The 16374-nt window shown below is 43.4% G+C and overlaps 1 long non-coding RNA gene across 1 annotated transcript; it reads right to left on the reverse strand.

Moving 5' to 3' along the window:
- Positions 1–957: 957 nt before the first annotated feature.
- On the reverse strand, positions 958–15640 carry LOC144380935 (uncharacterized). The gene is made up of 3 exons (XR_013445290.1): positions 15564–15640; positions 12632–12897; positions 958–1089 (listed from the first exon to the last, which is right to left on the reverse strand). It is a non-coding gene; the product is annotated as an uncharacterized LOC144380935 (long non-coding RNA).
- Positions 15641–16374: the final 734 nt, after the last annotated feature.

The raw sequence follows: 16374 nt of genomic DNA on the forward strand, positions 1-16374 counted from the left end.
TCTTCAGACAACAAACTGATACTTTGGAGCCTGGGAAGGAGTGGGGGTCCTAATGCTCGCTCCTTCTTACCTGTAGATTAAAAGCGGAGGGGGAAATGGCCACAGTGGGGATCGAGGAATCAGGTCCTCACCTAAAACAGGATTGGAGAACAGTTTGAGCTGAGGCTCCAGTGAAGCTTCTCCCTCCCATGCTAGACCTTGAGACTTACTCAGGGAAGTGCAGGACCACAGGCCTATCTCAGACCCTCATTACTACGCAGAGAAAGTGTGAGAATGAGAGAGAAGGCACCTCCTCCTAGGGAAACCTGAAAAAGTGGGAAACAGGAAGTAGGAGAGCTGGTACCAGCCACGGCACCAGAGCCAGAGAACTTTCCAGATACAAGCAAAGCCCTTGAACTTTGGCCTCCCCCACTCAAATGGCACAAGCATGGACAGTGGCTATCCAGTTCCCATCCTAGGCAATGCCGCTTCCCCGGGAGCCCATCAGCAGGGAGAGGGGGTCCAGACTACTTCCTCAAACACCCACCCTTTGTGGGGAGCTCTCTGGAAACCCAAACAAGGGGAAAAAGCTGTCATCATCAGCATTCATACATACATCAGCAGCACAAATGCATTAAACCTGTACCTACAGAATTTTATATTCAAAAGGACATAGCTCTACCTAACTGGCAGGAAAATGATTCAGTACTTTCATGTGGAGATGATCATCTCTAGATGGATGGATTGGGTTACTTCTTAAGAATTCTGTTTCCCTGAGCCTTGCATTGAATTTCAGCTATAGTAAGTATTGGAAGATGGGTTTTTACCATAAGCAACCATAGGGCAGGGTCTCGGCTTTGTAGAACACACAACAGCATTTGTATACTACATCTAGCAAAGTGTTTTTGTAAGGTCAAGACATTTTGTGGAGTCTCTCTATGATGCAATCCGATCTTTGACTTCCTGTGAGCCCTTACATTTTGTCCCTTTTCAAGTTAGCAGGTGTTCTTTGCTTTCTTGGTGGCTTCAAGTCACATGTTTGAGATCCATTCTTCTCCCTGAAAATAATCAAGCTTCATTTCTGGGTTCCATGGGATTCAAACAGAGTATCTGAAATACATGACAGATAGGAGTTAACTTTCTCTGGATGATTTTAAAGGAAGACTTAATGAATAATAATCAACTGGAACTAATACTTGATCGATCGATGGAGGTGATAAACAGGAACAAAGCCAGAGCACAGCCCACAAGCCCAGGCCAGGAAGAAACCTAAAACTATTGACAAAACAGATAGGAAATGTAAAACATTTTCAATCGATACCAAATTTGGCAGATGAATAAACGTCTGACTAATGCATCTTATCAGTTGTAAATCAGCTTTGAACTGCCATAAAATGTCGTAAGACCATCTGAGAGGAAATTGGGGGGGCAAGCCTAAATCCCCCCAAAAAATCATCATATTTTATGGCATTTGTACTGGAATTATTTCTAGAATAATGCAATTTCACAGTACAATTCAAACTAGGTTTTAGTCTATTGGTTTAACTGCAGCATAGCTAAAATTTAGACGTTTTTATAGTGCTCAATCCCACATAACGGTGGTTAGAAAACTCAGAGAAAATTCAATTATAGTACAGGAGACTTTTGTTCCATTTTTCTTCCCTTCACAATGAACCTCATTGGGAGACCAACTACATAAATAGTAGTTTCCAAATTTCCAACCCAATGTATATAAAAACGAAGTGGTTTACTAATCCAAGAAGCAGTATCGAGGGATGCAGAGATTATTCAAGGCAGCATAAGAACATCACAAAAAAATTTAATTCTCTAAGAGAGGAACTCTTCCTCAGGTTAAAATATATCCAGATCCTGGCATAGTTGTAAATATATCACATGATGAAATAATTATACACATTCCTATAAATACAGGTGGCATCAGAAAGAATCCAGAAAACACCCAGGCACGCCGAGGGCTGGAGGTCTCACCTTTTAGCTTGAAGAAACTATTCTAGGGAAGGAGCACTGGGCCCCCAGGATGCTGGCACATCTGGACCCCAAGGACAGCTATGCACCTGGCAGCTATGTTAAGGGGCACCTGCGGCCCTATAGAAGGGCAACTGGCTGCTCAGTGTTTTGCTTTCTTAGAACAATAGAAAGGGATTACAGGATTATTGACAGTTCAGTTTTAGAGATCTAATCCAAATGTCTCAGTTTGGTCCAAGAAAATGAGATCCAAAGAAATTAAATGGCTTCAGAGGGGGGAAGGTGGTGGAGGAGTAGGGGACCCTATTTCAACTGGTCCCCGGAATTGAGCTGGATATCTACCAGACCACTCTGAGCACCCATGAAACCAGCCTGAGATGTAAGATCTGGATCTCTACAAACAGAATATCGCAGGCGGTTGGTTTCGAGGTGGGAAGCGAAGAGCCGTGATTCCGTGGGCAGATATCGGAGGATAAACAGCAGCGGGAAGGAGCCTGGCCGTGGGGATCCTGCACTGCCGGTGAGCGACAGCCTCGCGCTCTGGGGACAGGCACAAACTCGCAGACCGGTAGCCTTGGGGAAAGGACTGTAGGGCAGCCCCCGGGGTGGAAACCCGGAGCGGCGGGGGTCCCGCTCATGAACTGGGAGCGGCTGGCGGTTTTAGAAGCACAAAGGGCAGAGACGTGCCCCGACCTGGAGGCAGGACTGGGAGCGCTGCGGAGGGGCACACAACCCAGGCCGCTGCAGTTTATAGCAGCATGGACAGAAACGGAGACGGTGTGGCCTGGAGAGCTCACTGAGGAACAGACTGAGGTCTCTCTGCTCTGAGGCAGAGGGTTGGAAACGGTCTCTTCTGCTCTGACTCGCGGAAGAGACGCGGAAAGCCGCCAGGGAAAGCCACCAGAGAACAAAAGCCCCAAAAACTGATTCCCACTGAGCCCATCCCCCGCCAGGGGGGCGCAGGGCAACTCCGCCAGAACAGGGTTGCCTGAGTAACAGCACGGCAGGTCCCTCCCGCAGAAGACAGGCTGGGAAAACAAGAGGCCAGCAACCCTAAGGTCCCAAGAAAACAGGTGCACCTTGCTTGGGTTCTGGTCAATAATCTGGATTCCATACATTCCCTCAAACACCCATCAACAGAATGACTAGGAGGAGGAGCCCCCAAAATAGAAAAGACTCAGAGATTATGACTTATGCTGCAGATTTACAAATGGATGCAGATATAACCAAGATGTCGGAGATGGAATTCAGGCTAGCAATTGTGAAGACAATGACTAGAATGGAGAAATCAATTAATGGCAACACAGAGTCTCTAAGGGCAGAAATGAAAGGTGAATTGGCAGAACTTAAAGATGCTATCAATGAGATCCAATCCAATCTAGATAATCTAACAGCTAGGGTAAGTGAGGCAGAAGAATGAATAAGCAACCTGGAAGACAATATAATAGATAAAAAGGGAAAAGAGGAGGCCAGGGAAAAACAACTCAGAATCCATGAAAATAGAATCAGAGAAATAAGTGACACCATGAAGCGTTCCAATGTCAGAATAATCGGAATCCCGGAGGGAGTGGAGAGAGAGAGAGGGCTAGAAGATGTATTTGAGCAAATCGTAGCTGAGAACTTCCCTAATCTGGGGAATGAAACAAACATTCACGTCCTAGAGGCAGAGAGGACCCCTCCCAAGATCAAGGAAAACAGGCCAACACCCCGGCATGTAATAGTAAAACTTGCAAATCTTAGAACCAAGGAAACCATCTTAAGGGCAGTTAGGGGGAAGAGATTCCTTACGTACAGAGGGAGGAACATCAGAATAACGTCAGACCTATCCACAGAGACCTGGCAAGCCAGAAAGGCCTGGTAAGACATATTCAGGGTACTAAATGAGAAGAACATGCAGCCAAGAATACTTTATCCGGCAAGGTTTTCATTTAGAATGGATGGAGAGATGCAGAGCTTCCACGACCGGCAGAAACTGAAAGAATATGTGACCACTAAGCCGGCCCTGCAAGAAATATTAAGGGGGGTTCTATAGAAGGAGAAAGACCCCAAGAGTGATCTACAACAGAAATTTACAGGGACAATCTATAAAAACAACGTCTTCACAGGCAACATGATGACAATTAATTCATATCTTTCAATAATCACTCTCAAAAGGAATGGCCTAAACGCCCACATAAAACGGCACAGGGTTGCAGATTGGATAAAAAGACAGGATCCATCCATATGCTGTCTACAAGAGACTCATTTTGAACCTAAAGATACATCCAGACCGAAAGTGAAGGGATGGAGATCTATCTTCCATGCCAGCGGACCTCAAAAGAAGGCTGGGGTAGCAATTCTTATATCAGACAAATTAGATTTTAAACTAAAGTCTGTAATAAGAGACACAGAAGGACACTATATCATTCTTAAAGGGTCTATCCAACAAGAAGATCTAACAATTGTAAATATCTATGCCCCCAACATGGGAGCAGCCATCTACATAAGCCAACTGGTAACCGAAATAAAGAGTCATATTGATAACAATACGTTAATTGTAGGAGACCTCAATACTCCACTCTCAGCAATGGACAGATCATCTAAGCAGAAAATCAACAAGGAAACAAGAGCTTTGAATGATACATTGGACCAGATGGACCTCATAGATATTTACAGAACATTCCACCTAAAACAAGAGAATACTCATTCTTCTCGAGCGCACATGGAACTTTCTCCAGAATAGACCACATACTGGGTCACAAATCAGGTCTCAAATGATACCAAAAGATTGAGATTATTCCCTGCATATTCTCAGACCACAATGCTTTAAAACTGGAACTCAATCACAAGAAAAAATTTGGCAGAAATTCAGACACTTGGAAGCTAAAGACCACTCTGCTCAAGAATGTTTGGGTCAACCAGGAAATCAAGAAGAACTTAAACAATTCATGGAAATCAATGAGAACGAAAACACATCGGTCCAAAACCTATGGGATACTGCAAAGGCGGTCCTAAGGGGGAAATACATAGCCATCCAAGCCTCACTCAAAAAAATAGAAAAATCCCAAATTCACCAACTAACTCTACACCTTAAAGAACTAGAGAAAAAGCAACAAACGACGCCTAAGCCATGCATTAGAAGAGAAATAATTAAAATTAAAGCAGAAATCAATGAATTAGAAACCAGAAACACAGTAGATCAGATCAATGAAACTAAAAGTTGGTTCTTTGAAAGAATTAATAAGATCGATAAACCACTGGCCAGACTTATCCAAAAGAAAAGAGAAAGGACCCAAATTAATAAAATTATGAATGAAAGGGGAGAGATCACGACCAACACCAAGGAAATAGAAACAATTATTAGAAATTATTATCAACAACTATATGCCAATAAACTGAGCAATCTGGATGAAATGGAGGCCTTCCTGGAAACCTATAAGCTGCAAAGACTGAAACAAGAAGAAATTGACAACCTGAATAGGCCAATAACCAGTAACGAGATTGAAGCAGTGATCAAAAACCTCCCAAAAAACAAGAGTCCAGGGCCTGATGGATTCCCTGGGGAATTCTACCAAACATTCAAAGAAGAAATAATACCTATTCTCCTGAAGCTGTTTCAAAAAATGGAAACAGAAGGAAAGCTTCCAGACTCATTCTATGAGGCCAGCATTACCTTAATCCCCAAACCAGGCAAAGACCCCAACAAAAAGGAGAATTTCAGACTGATATCCCTGATGAATACAGATTCCAAAATCCTCAACAAAATCCTAGCTAATAGGATCCAACAATACATTAAAAGGATCATCCACCACGACCAAGTGGGATTTATCCCCGGGATGCAAGGGTGGTTCAACATTCGCAAATCAAACAGTGTGATAGAACACATTAATAAGAGGAGGGAGAAGAACCATATGGTCCTCTCAATTGATGCAGAAAAAGCATTTGACAAAATGCAACATCCTTTCCTGATTAAAACTCTTCAGAGTGTAGGGATTGCTCAAGTTCATAAAATCCATCTATGAAAAACCCACAGTGAATATCATCCTCAATGGGGAAAAGCTGAGAGCCTTTCCCTTAAGATCAGGAACACGTCAAGGATGCCCACTCTTGCCACTATTGTTCAACATAGTACTAGAAGTCCTAGCAACAGCAATCAGACAACAAAAAGAAATAAAAGATTCAAATTGGCAAAGAAGAAGTCAAACTCTCTCTTTTCGCAGACGACATGATAGTTTATGTGGAAAACCCAAAAGACTCCACCCCCAAATTACTAGAACTCAAACAGCAATTCAGTAATGTGGTAGGATACAAAATCAATGCACAGAAATCAGTTGCTTTCTTATACACTAACAACGCAACTGTAGAAAGAGAAATTAGAGAAACGATTCCATTTACAATAGCACCAAAAACCATAAGATACCTCAGAATAAACCTAACCAAAGAGGTAAAGGACCTATACTCTAGGAACTACAAAACACTCATGAAAGAAATTGAAGAAGACACAAAAAGATGGAAAAACATTCCATGCTTATGGATCGGAAGAATAAACATTGTTAAAATGTCTATGCTACCCAGAGCAATCTATACCTTCAATGCCATCCCGATCAAAATTCCAATGACATTTTTCAAAGTGCTGGAACAAACAATCCTAAAATTTGTATGGAATCAGAAAAGACCCCGAATCACCAAGGAAATGTTGAAAAAGAAAAACAAAGCTGGGGGCATCACGCTGCCCGATTTCAAGCTATATTACAAAGCTGTGATCACCAAGACAGCATGGTACTGGCACAAAAACAGACATACAGACCAACGGAACAGAATAGAGAACCCAGATATGGACCCTCAACTCTATGGTCAAATAATCTTTGACAAAACAGGAAAAAACATGCAATGGAAAAAAGACAGTCTCTTCAATAAATGGTGCTGGGAAAATTGGACAGCCACATGCAGAAGAATGAAACTCAACCATTCTCTAACACCATTCACAAAGATAAACTCAAAGTGGATGAAAGACCTCAATGTGAGACAGGAATCCATCAAAATCCTAGAGGAGAACAGAGGCAGTAACCTCTTTGACATCGCCCACAGCAACTTCTTTCAAGACACATCTCCAAAAGCTAGTGAAACAAAAGCAAAAATGAGCTTTTGGGACTTCATCAAGATAAAAAGCTTCTGCACAGCAAAGGAAACAAAACAAAGAGGCAACCCACAGAATGGGAGAAGATACTTGCAAATGACACTACAGATAAAGGGCTGGTATCCAAAATCTATAAAGAACTTCTCAAACTCAACACCCAAAAAACAAATAATCAAGTCAAAAAGTGGGCAGAAGAGATGAAAAGACACTTCTCTGAAGAAGACATACAAATGGCTAACAGACACATGAAAAAATGTTCATCATCATTAGCCATCAGGGAAATCCAAATCAAAACTACATTGAGATACCACCTTACACCAGTTAGAATGGCAAAAATGGACAGGAAAAGAAACAACAAATGTTGGAGAGGTTGTGGAGAAAGGGGAACCCTCTTACACTGTTGGTGGAAATGCAAGTTGGTACAGCCACTTTGGGAAACAGTGTGGAGGTTCCTCAAAAATTTAAAAATAGAGCTATCCTATGACCCAGCAATTGCACTCCTGGGTATTTACCCCAAAGACATAGATGTAGTGAAAAGAAGGGCCATATCCACCCCAATGTTCATAGCAGCAATGTCCACAATAGCCAAACTGTGGAAAGAGCCGAGATGCCCTTCAACAGATGAATGGATAAAGAAGATGTGATCCATATAAACAATGGAATATTACTCAGCCATCTGAAAGGATGAATACCCAACTTTTACATCAACATGGATGGGACTGGAGGAGATTATGCTAAGTGAAATAAGTCAAGCAGAGAAAGTCAATTATCATATGGTTTCACTTATTTGTGGAACATAAGGAATAGCATGGAGGACTTTAGGAGAAGGAAGGGAAAAATGGGGGGGGGGGGGGATGGAGGGAAAGATGAACCATGAGAGACTATGGACTCTGAGAAACAAACAGGGTTTTAGAGGGGAGGAGGTGGGGGGATGGGTTAGCCCGGTGATGGGTATTAAGGAGGGCAAGTACTGCATGGAGCACTGGGTGTTATACGCAAACAATGGATCGTGGATCACCACATCAAAAACCAATGATGTATTGTATGGTGACTAACATAACATAATAAAATTAAAAAAAAAAAAGAAAGAAAGAAATTAAATGGCTTGCCCAAGATCAGAGAGCTAATTCTCGGTGACCTATCTAGAGCCTAGCCTCCTGATTCCCAGGCTCTGATGGCTTGCCCTACACCAGGGCCAAGCATGGCCTTCTCTCCTGGGATGGGCATCCCCTTATCACAACCTTCTCTCCTCCAGGCTCTCTGAACTGGCAGGAGTCACAAGAGCACCTGGCTATCATATATGGGAAACAACGGGCTCTCAGGATGGATTTGCAGGCAGCTGTGGAATAGGTCTTTATTTGTAGGATTGCAGAGAAGTAGGTTCCAGTGTGTCACGTTTAACGTCGGTCTCGGAGCTTCCACATACAGTGCTTTATCAATACACATGCATTATGCATCACACCTGGTTTGTGAGCTGCTGTATGAAGAAGCCAGGCCTGCAGCGGCACAGCGGATGGCTTCAGTCACTGTGAGCCCCCCAGGCAATGACCTATGACCAAGACCTTCAACGACGTTCTTGTCATTCCTACCGTGAGGCCGTATAAAACGAATTATTTAGAAATCAAATATTGAAGAAAGGACATACACAGCAAATAGGAAATATGCAATAGATTTGTTTAGCCCATTCACAAAGCCAAATGTCCTTCTTGGAGTTGGCCTTGCCGGGGGGGGGGGGGGGGGGGGGCACGATGCACATTCATGCAAATTAGCATTGTGCCAAGAGCCTTGATTCATTTCAAAACCATGAAGATTCCATTGCTCTTGGTGAACTTTAGAGATTTTCTTTAAGGGAATCATTTGTTTGCTATTGTACTGAATGACACTTTATCTTCCGTGCGTGTGTGTGAGTGTGCACGCACACACGTACACACACTTTAATTTAGTCTTACAGCCTCTCATCCTCGCTAGTGATTTTTATTAGTTTAGTTTCATACATATTCAAGGAGATTTGTAAGTCAAATCCATTCTTTTTTCTTAAGGAGGCTTTATGTTTTAGAAACTAAATAATATATTTTTATTTTTTAAATTTTTTATGTTAGTCTCTGCCCCCACAAGTGTAGCTGCCATCTGTCACCACACAACACTATTACAATACCACTGACTACACTCCCTCTTTTGTACCCTTCATCCCGTGACTCATTCACTCCATGACTGGAGCCTGGATCTCCCACTCCCCTTCACTCATTTTGCCCATCCCCCCATTATTAAAATTCTGTACTGTTAAATGAATTTTTAAACCATACACTAGACATTGTATTAACCGTTTAAAGGGGGAGAGTAATTATAACGAGTTTGTTTGCATTCCGTTAAAATCAGATACGTGAAATGAACTATATCCCACCAACTGTCCCTAGCAGGGTGGATCGGTAGAGAAGAGCTGCCTGTGGTAATGTGAGATGTTCACTGGCTTTCTCATAATCCCCAAAGTGTCATTTTCCTTCCAAATTCTGAAAACTGACTGGTGGATCAGGCATGACGATGGCTGTTACAAGAAGCAGATCCGGCTGACATTCCGGCTGTGCTCACTCACTCATGGCTGGAACCTTGGCCATCCTTCCTTTAATTCCAGATGGCATTCTTTCTCCTTGGTCAGGAAATTTTGTTCGTGATGGGTCAGCTTCTCAGATACATGGATCTGATAAGGATAAACAAGCTTTTCAGTTCTTTGGTTCTGCATACCAGCCCTCCTTTTTTGTATATCCTTGGTTAGCACTGATTCCTAGTTACTGGGGTCAGAGAACGGAGTGATGAACTTGATCAAATTGCTGGTGCTGCAGAAATCTGGCAATGATGGGAACCTGATGACTGGCCCATCAGGCAAGTCATCTAGAAGAGCATAACTTCATAAAGATGGTATTAGGCGTCAGATTTTGTTTCCTGTTTTTTTTTTCTTTTACTCTGAATCAAATGAAAGCATGGTCCCAATGCTCTTTGTTGAAGTCAACCAACAGACCAACATGAAAGAAATGAAAACACCCAAAGGTGCTTCGTGGTGAAGGCCCCCGTGGCTTCTTGCAAGCTTTTATCTGCCCCCGATCACAACTTCCAGATCTCACTTAGGATCCCACGGCTGCTGGTTGGGTTGATGCTGGCCAGAGGCCCCACGAACTCCTGCCTCTGCACTTGTTCTAGAGCAGCCGGGGAGCACGCCTGTGCTCCCATGGGGGTCCTGTGGCAGGTGAGCCTCTCCAGAACCCACAATCTGCCCCACAGGCCCTCACGTGAATGCACTCCTCTGATCTCCTTCAGGGGGCTTCAGTGAAATTCAGAAGAGATCACCGCAGACTAAAAGAAAGGAAAGCGTCCTAGAGAAGTCTCAATGTAAGCTGGGCCTCGAAACATGGGGAATAGAATGACCTCCCTTAATGTCGATCCGTGTTCCTGCTTTTCATCATCACCCCTCCCCCACAAGGAGTCTTTTTAGGCTTCTCCTAATCATCCCTCCCCAAGACATTTTAGCATCTGTGGGTCTGTTTATGCACCATGACCCTTTAAAGGTCCACAAACCACCGTAATATCTAAGATTTTTTTCACTCCCCACCCTGAGAATCAATTTTTGCCTCCTTGGGGGAAATATCACTGTAGGGAACACACATCACATGAGTTTCTCTTGTATCAATGATATTCTTCTGATAGCTTACCCTACTGCTGGTAGACAAATTCCCCTTTCAGAAAGATCTTTTTCAGTGTGGGTTACTTAAGAGAATGTTTGAATCCTCTCAGGGGAAAAAATGGAAGCCCCCCAATAAATGAGCCGTGAGCTGGCAGAAGAGGAGACACTTCATCTCTGCCGTGCTTTGCTTTTTTAGAGCTAGACGTCAAGGAGTCCAGATGTCTTAGAAGGTTGGGAGGCCGCCCCTGAATCACGGGGAGAGGCTGGGCAGTGGGAAGAATGACCTTCTTAGAGCAGACACTACCTAGAGATTGGGAACATTGTTTAGTGAGCTAGATTATTACTTCATGTCACTCTTCGGTTTATCCACATTTGCCATCTCTGAATTCGTGAGTGAGCAAGGGTAGGAAAGTGAGCTGAAGAAGAAAGACGGGAGAGTGGGCCAGAATGACATGTTCAGTGGGACCAGTGAGGACCACTCACTCCTTTTCCTGAAGTCGTATAGACAGCTTCATAAAGGAGATGGAAACTAAATACTGCCTATGTCTCAATTTTGCATAGAACTAACAAGTGCTTATATCCTTGACCTTAACTGACCCAAACTAGCCTGCCTCCTTCCTTACTTTACTAATTCCCTCAACAAATATTTGAGTGTCAAGGATCTGTGAATACTGTAAAAATGCAAAGGTCAAGATTGACCCACTTTTCCCCCCAAAGAGCCCACAGCCCACTGGGAAAATTCAGATGATTCGATTAGTAGAATTGGTGAGTAGAAGAAGCATAAGGTTCCCCACAGTATTTGCTCCAGCTCCCCACACTGCAACTCACCGAGAGACATTCATGGTTTGTTTTTCTTTAAGGATGAACCCCCCCGCCTTTGAAGAACTTAATCTCGTTTGTACTTCCAAATTCATTGTTTTTAAGGAGCCTAATCAGGTGGCTTCAAGTCAAGCTGCTACCTAAATTAAGGGCTCTCCCCTCATTTCGCTCTCCCCACCAAATCAGTGATCACAAATCAGTGATCAAAGAAACAATTACCTTTTACAAGATTTGTTTTTAATTAACGTGTTTGCTCCTGCTTGGGAATGCGGCTACTGGGAGCGCATCTGATCAGCCCTGCTGCTCTGTTACCTGCACGAACAGACAGGCACCAAGCAAGTGGCCTGACGGTTCCTTCATCCTGGACACCTTAAATCTCAAGAAAGTCAAGTCTGCCCATAGGATCCTGGGAAGCGGGGCCTTCTCCAAGCAGCTTTTGAGGACACGGGGTTGTCCAGAGAACCGGAGAGTGGAGGCTAGTCCTGAAAGATGGAGGAAGCTGAAACTTTTTTTCCTGGCTAGTTCTTAAAGGTATTATGTCAGCTTCCTAAGACAATCTCCCCATCTGCAGACCTTTTCACATCATTAGAACAAACCTGAGTCAATAGATCCCCTTGAGCCGGCCTCCAGAGCCAACCTCAGCCACACCACCGCCGGGCAGGAGCCTGCTAAATCTGCTTGTCCTGTTCCGAAGTGACGGAGGCCGACACAGTGGCTAGCCTGCTGAATGATTCTGCAGGAAGCCCAATTCTGAAAGCCCATTTTTTAGCCTATAGAAGCTCACCTACTGAGTCCTCCTACACGGTCAACACCTCTCTCCAGCAGGAGACCTGCATGGTAATGGCTTGTCCCAAAGCTCACACTCCGTAGCCTCCTCCAAATGACCCTCACCAAGTCACAGTCCTCTCCTGTAGGATTCTGAGACCTTACCTTCTCCATATTAGAGCAGAAGTGCGTAGAGCCAGAAGACTTTGGCCTGCAAGCATGTTTCAATGGTATGGTTCTCAGATTTGAGATTTCTCAGCTTCCATAGTCTAGGCAACTAGGTCAGGGAAAATTACCTGGAAGATTAATCGTTAACTTTATCCTTTATCCTTAGCTGATCTCAGGCTGTTTATCAAGCGGGCCTCTAATGCTGGAGATCAAATTGGTCTCCAGCATTGAAGAGAAAATTCATTTTGAACATTCTGAATTCTTGAGTCCTCCCAGAGCTGCTGCTGGGTTTCAGGAGAACTTGACTTGGAGACTGCTCCCTGTTTCAAAGCCCTTCTGGCATCAGGCCACTTGATGCTTCTCTCCACTACAGGAAGTGACAAGGAAGTCACTCCTACGGTAGAAAAAAACATCAACTAATTACAAGTATATCTCTCACTTGTCCTTTAGAAAAGTTCCAGAATTTCATCAGACCCCCAAGTCACTTCAAATAAGAAAAAAAAATGTATCACCACTTAAATGAGTCACTCACAAAAACATGATACCGACTACTGTTCTTTGATAAATTTCCCCCATCATCTTATATTTTCCAAAGATGAGCAAAGAGCCTCCATTAAGTCCCGTTTTATTTAATTTGAGCTCAAATTTAAATGCAATGGTTCCCTTAGAAACTACTGCAACCTGAAACTTTTATGGCCAGTTTCTAGCTACAAACTCAAGGTTATCTATGAACATAAGCTTTAAAATAATATTGAAATAGAACTTAAAAACTGAGATCCTAGTGTTTTTGTAATAAGGACTTATTAGTAATGAAACAAAAAAGATAAGGAAATAAAGTTTTGTACCTAAAACTGAGTATGCTGTTTCATAAAAGCCATCCCTCTGCAATGTGGCATCTACGTAGCTGAACACACTGATGTCTCTTGAAATTTGCTGAGAATAAATTTGAAATTGCATTTCTATGAAAGTAATTGCCTATCCTCTAGAGCAATGGTTCTTAATTTTGCAAAGATCCTTTTTGAATACCAAGAAATTTTAGCAGGAACTCCCACATGATCGCGAAAAGTACAGAATACAGGTGGAGAGAGACACAGGTCTTTGCATGAATTCCACGGCCCCTGGGGAGTCTGGGTCCCACCAGCTGGCTTCCACTGATCCTGTGCTGTGATAGCCATAAAATCATCCAGAAATGACTCCCCCTGCGCAGACATTCTAGAACAAGGTCATGGCTCATATTAAAACTTCAGAGATCACTGTGTCTCCACCAGACTTTCCTACACCGGAAAACAAATGTCCTCCATGTTTTCTTTTGGTCTCAATACATAGTCTACTCTTGATGTGTTACCGTAAATTTACCTTTCTAGTACTCTCTAATTAAATCTAAAAACCGTTCACCTTCTTCTCAAGCATAGGCTTGAACTGTGAGAATGCAGAGGATTTGAGAAGGACCTTTCTATATGCAAATAATAAATGTGATAACTTATCATCCCCTCCACTGAGATGATTATCCACATAAATCTTAGCGGTGCCATTGAGAGCGGCATTAAATCATCCTACTGGTCCATTGCATTGTGGGTGATAAGCTGGCATTTTTATATATTTAACCCTACTGCACTCTGACAGGAAATCATACCCTGTTTGTATGCAGGAATCTCTGCAAGAAACCCGGGCCCAAACCAACCCAGCTCAGCCTCACCTAGCTCGTGGGCACCGAATGCAAAGTCATGCTGCTTCTCAACCCCTTAGGCCCCAAAGGTTGCTTCTACAATGAACGTGTTGCCCTTGCGAGAGGGATTTTCTAATTTCCACACTCCCTGGAAGATCTTCCCACTGACAAATGGGAATATTGTGGGCTCTTTAGAAATTGTTCTTCCCAAGCTTCTGGCACGCCTCACAACCTGTGTATCGTTCTGCCTTTGGGTCACAGAATCATAGACATCATCTGGGTGGCATGAATTCAGAGGATCCACACACTTGGATGGGGGGAAAAGGTACATCTTTATTGTCACTAAGTTCTAACTGGAATTTAGCAATTCCTTCAAACGCGAATGCAGGCAACAAACCACAGTTGTCCCAGAGACCTTATCACCAAGAGAAATCACAGATATTTTCATTCACATTAAGGTTGCACAGATATCTCAAACTATTTACTGTCATCACTATTTCAAAATTCAGGCAGCTGTGAGACCTGCCACGAGAGCCTAAGCTTGCTTTCACTATGGTAATGAGGAAGCCTGTAGATCGCTAAATCACCAGTTTGATCCATATATTTGCTAATTATATTTTAACAAAATTGGTTCCCTTTGTAATCCTGTGTGTTTTATTTTATGCATTTAAAAACATTTTTTTTGGAGAAAGGGTCCCTGGGACTCATTAGATGATCCAGGGCATAAAGAAGGGTAAGAATTCTTGCCTTGAAGTGAGAGTCTTTGAATGGTCATTGCTGCTACCACATCCTTGAAGACCCTGCACTTGGCTCCATTGCTCTCAGAACCCTACAACCTATGAGCCCCCTGCTTACGTATATGGGGCTACACCTGTTTGACCTCCATGAGCAAGAGACATTCTGGGCAGAAGCTCTGTCCAGCACGGCCCATCCCGAGAGTCACCCTTTACGGATCCTTCCCCAGCATCTCACTCTTAGGGGACATGGCATGAAGGTCAGACAGCACCCAAAAACAATCCCTTGCCCCTTCATTCATTCCAACCAACGGTGAAGAGGCCCTTGGAGAACATTTCACTTGCCTCCTAATTCCACAGTCAGGACAATGGAATCCCAGTCGGCAAAATGACCTGCCTCAAAATCCCACAGCAAGTAAATTGCCCTGATGCCCAGGAAAGGTCTCTTCTCTACAACTACACACAGAGACAGATAACAGCAATGACCAGCATCTACGTTGTGTTCATTCCATACCAGGCACTAAGTTTTAAGTGCTGTACATATATCAGTTCCTTTAATTGTCATAATGAATCAATTGAGTAAGTTCTGGGATTATCCTCACTTTATGGATGGGGAAACTGAAGTCCAGAGACCAAAGGGACTAACTAGGTGACACCAACCAGTAAATGATGGAGCCAAGATTCAGATCAGGGAGTGAGACTGCTCTCAGTCCAGAATCATCTGCCTCTCCAGCCACCTCCACCAGGCAGTCTGAAATTGAAAGAAACATACATATCAATGCTCAACGTGTCCAATGCTTAAGTTCCTACAATGGTAGTTATAATCATTTGTTCCAAGACAGACATAAAATACTGTGAACAAACATGAATTAGATGGTAAAGACCAGACCTTCAGGAGTGAGGGAAGGAGCAGAAAACTGTAGCCCGAGGGGAAGAGAAGCTGAGCAACCCAACCCACATTTGCAATGACCTACTGGCCATCTCCAAACCCGTAAGGTTGAAAACTGTATTTATTGTCTTTTTCCCCCCAGATTCATCCCTGCTCCTGTATTCCTTTACTCCGTGAAAGTTGCTACATTCAGCTTCTTCCACCTTCTTTCTTGCTCCACTCCTCCCTCCTCACCCACAAACCCTGTCAACCTGCCCCAGAAATATCTCCCACAACTCAAAATATGCCTCGAACACTGAATTTAATTCCTTCTCAAAATGAGCCCCAGGTGACCAAAGAAAATCTGTACCGAGGCTGGAAAACTGGAAAGGTTGAAAATGACATTCAAATGAGATTCAAGGATTTTCCAAGCAATAGAGGGAAGTGAGACCAGCCACAGAATAGGATACTCTGGGCCCACTACCGCCCAATGCAGGGAAACCTACTTGGGAACAAAGGGGAACAATGGCAAGGAAGCCACCAGCAAGTTCTAGCTTGGAGAGCATGAGAGATGGGTTTTTTGTTTTGCCTACCTCCCTCCCT

This window comes from Halichoerus grypus, chromosome 2 (assembly GCF_964656455.1).
Source record: "Halichoerus grypus chromosome 2, mHalGry1.hap1.1, whole genome shotgun sequence".
Taxonomy (NCBI): Eukaryota; Metazoa; Chordata; class Mammalia; order Carnivora; family Phocidae; genus Halichoerus; species Halichoerus grypus.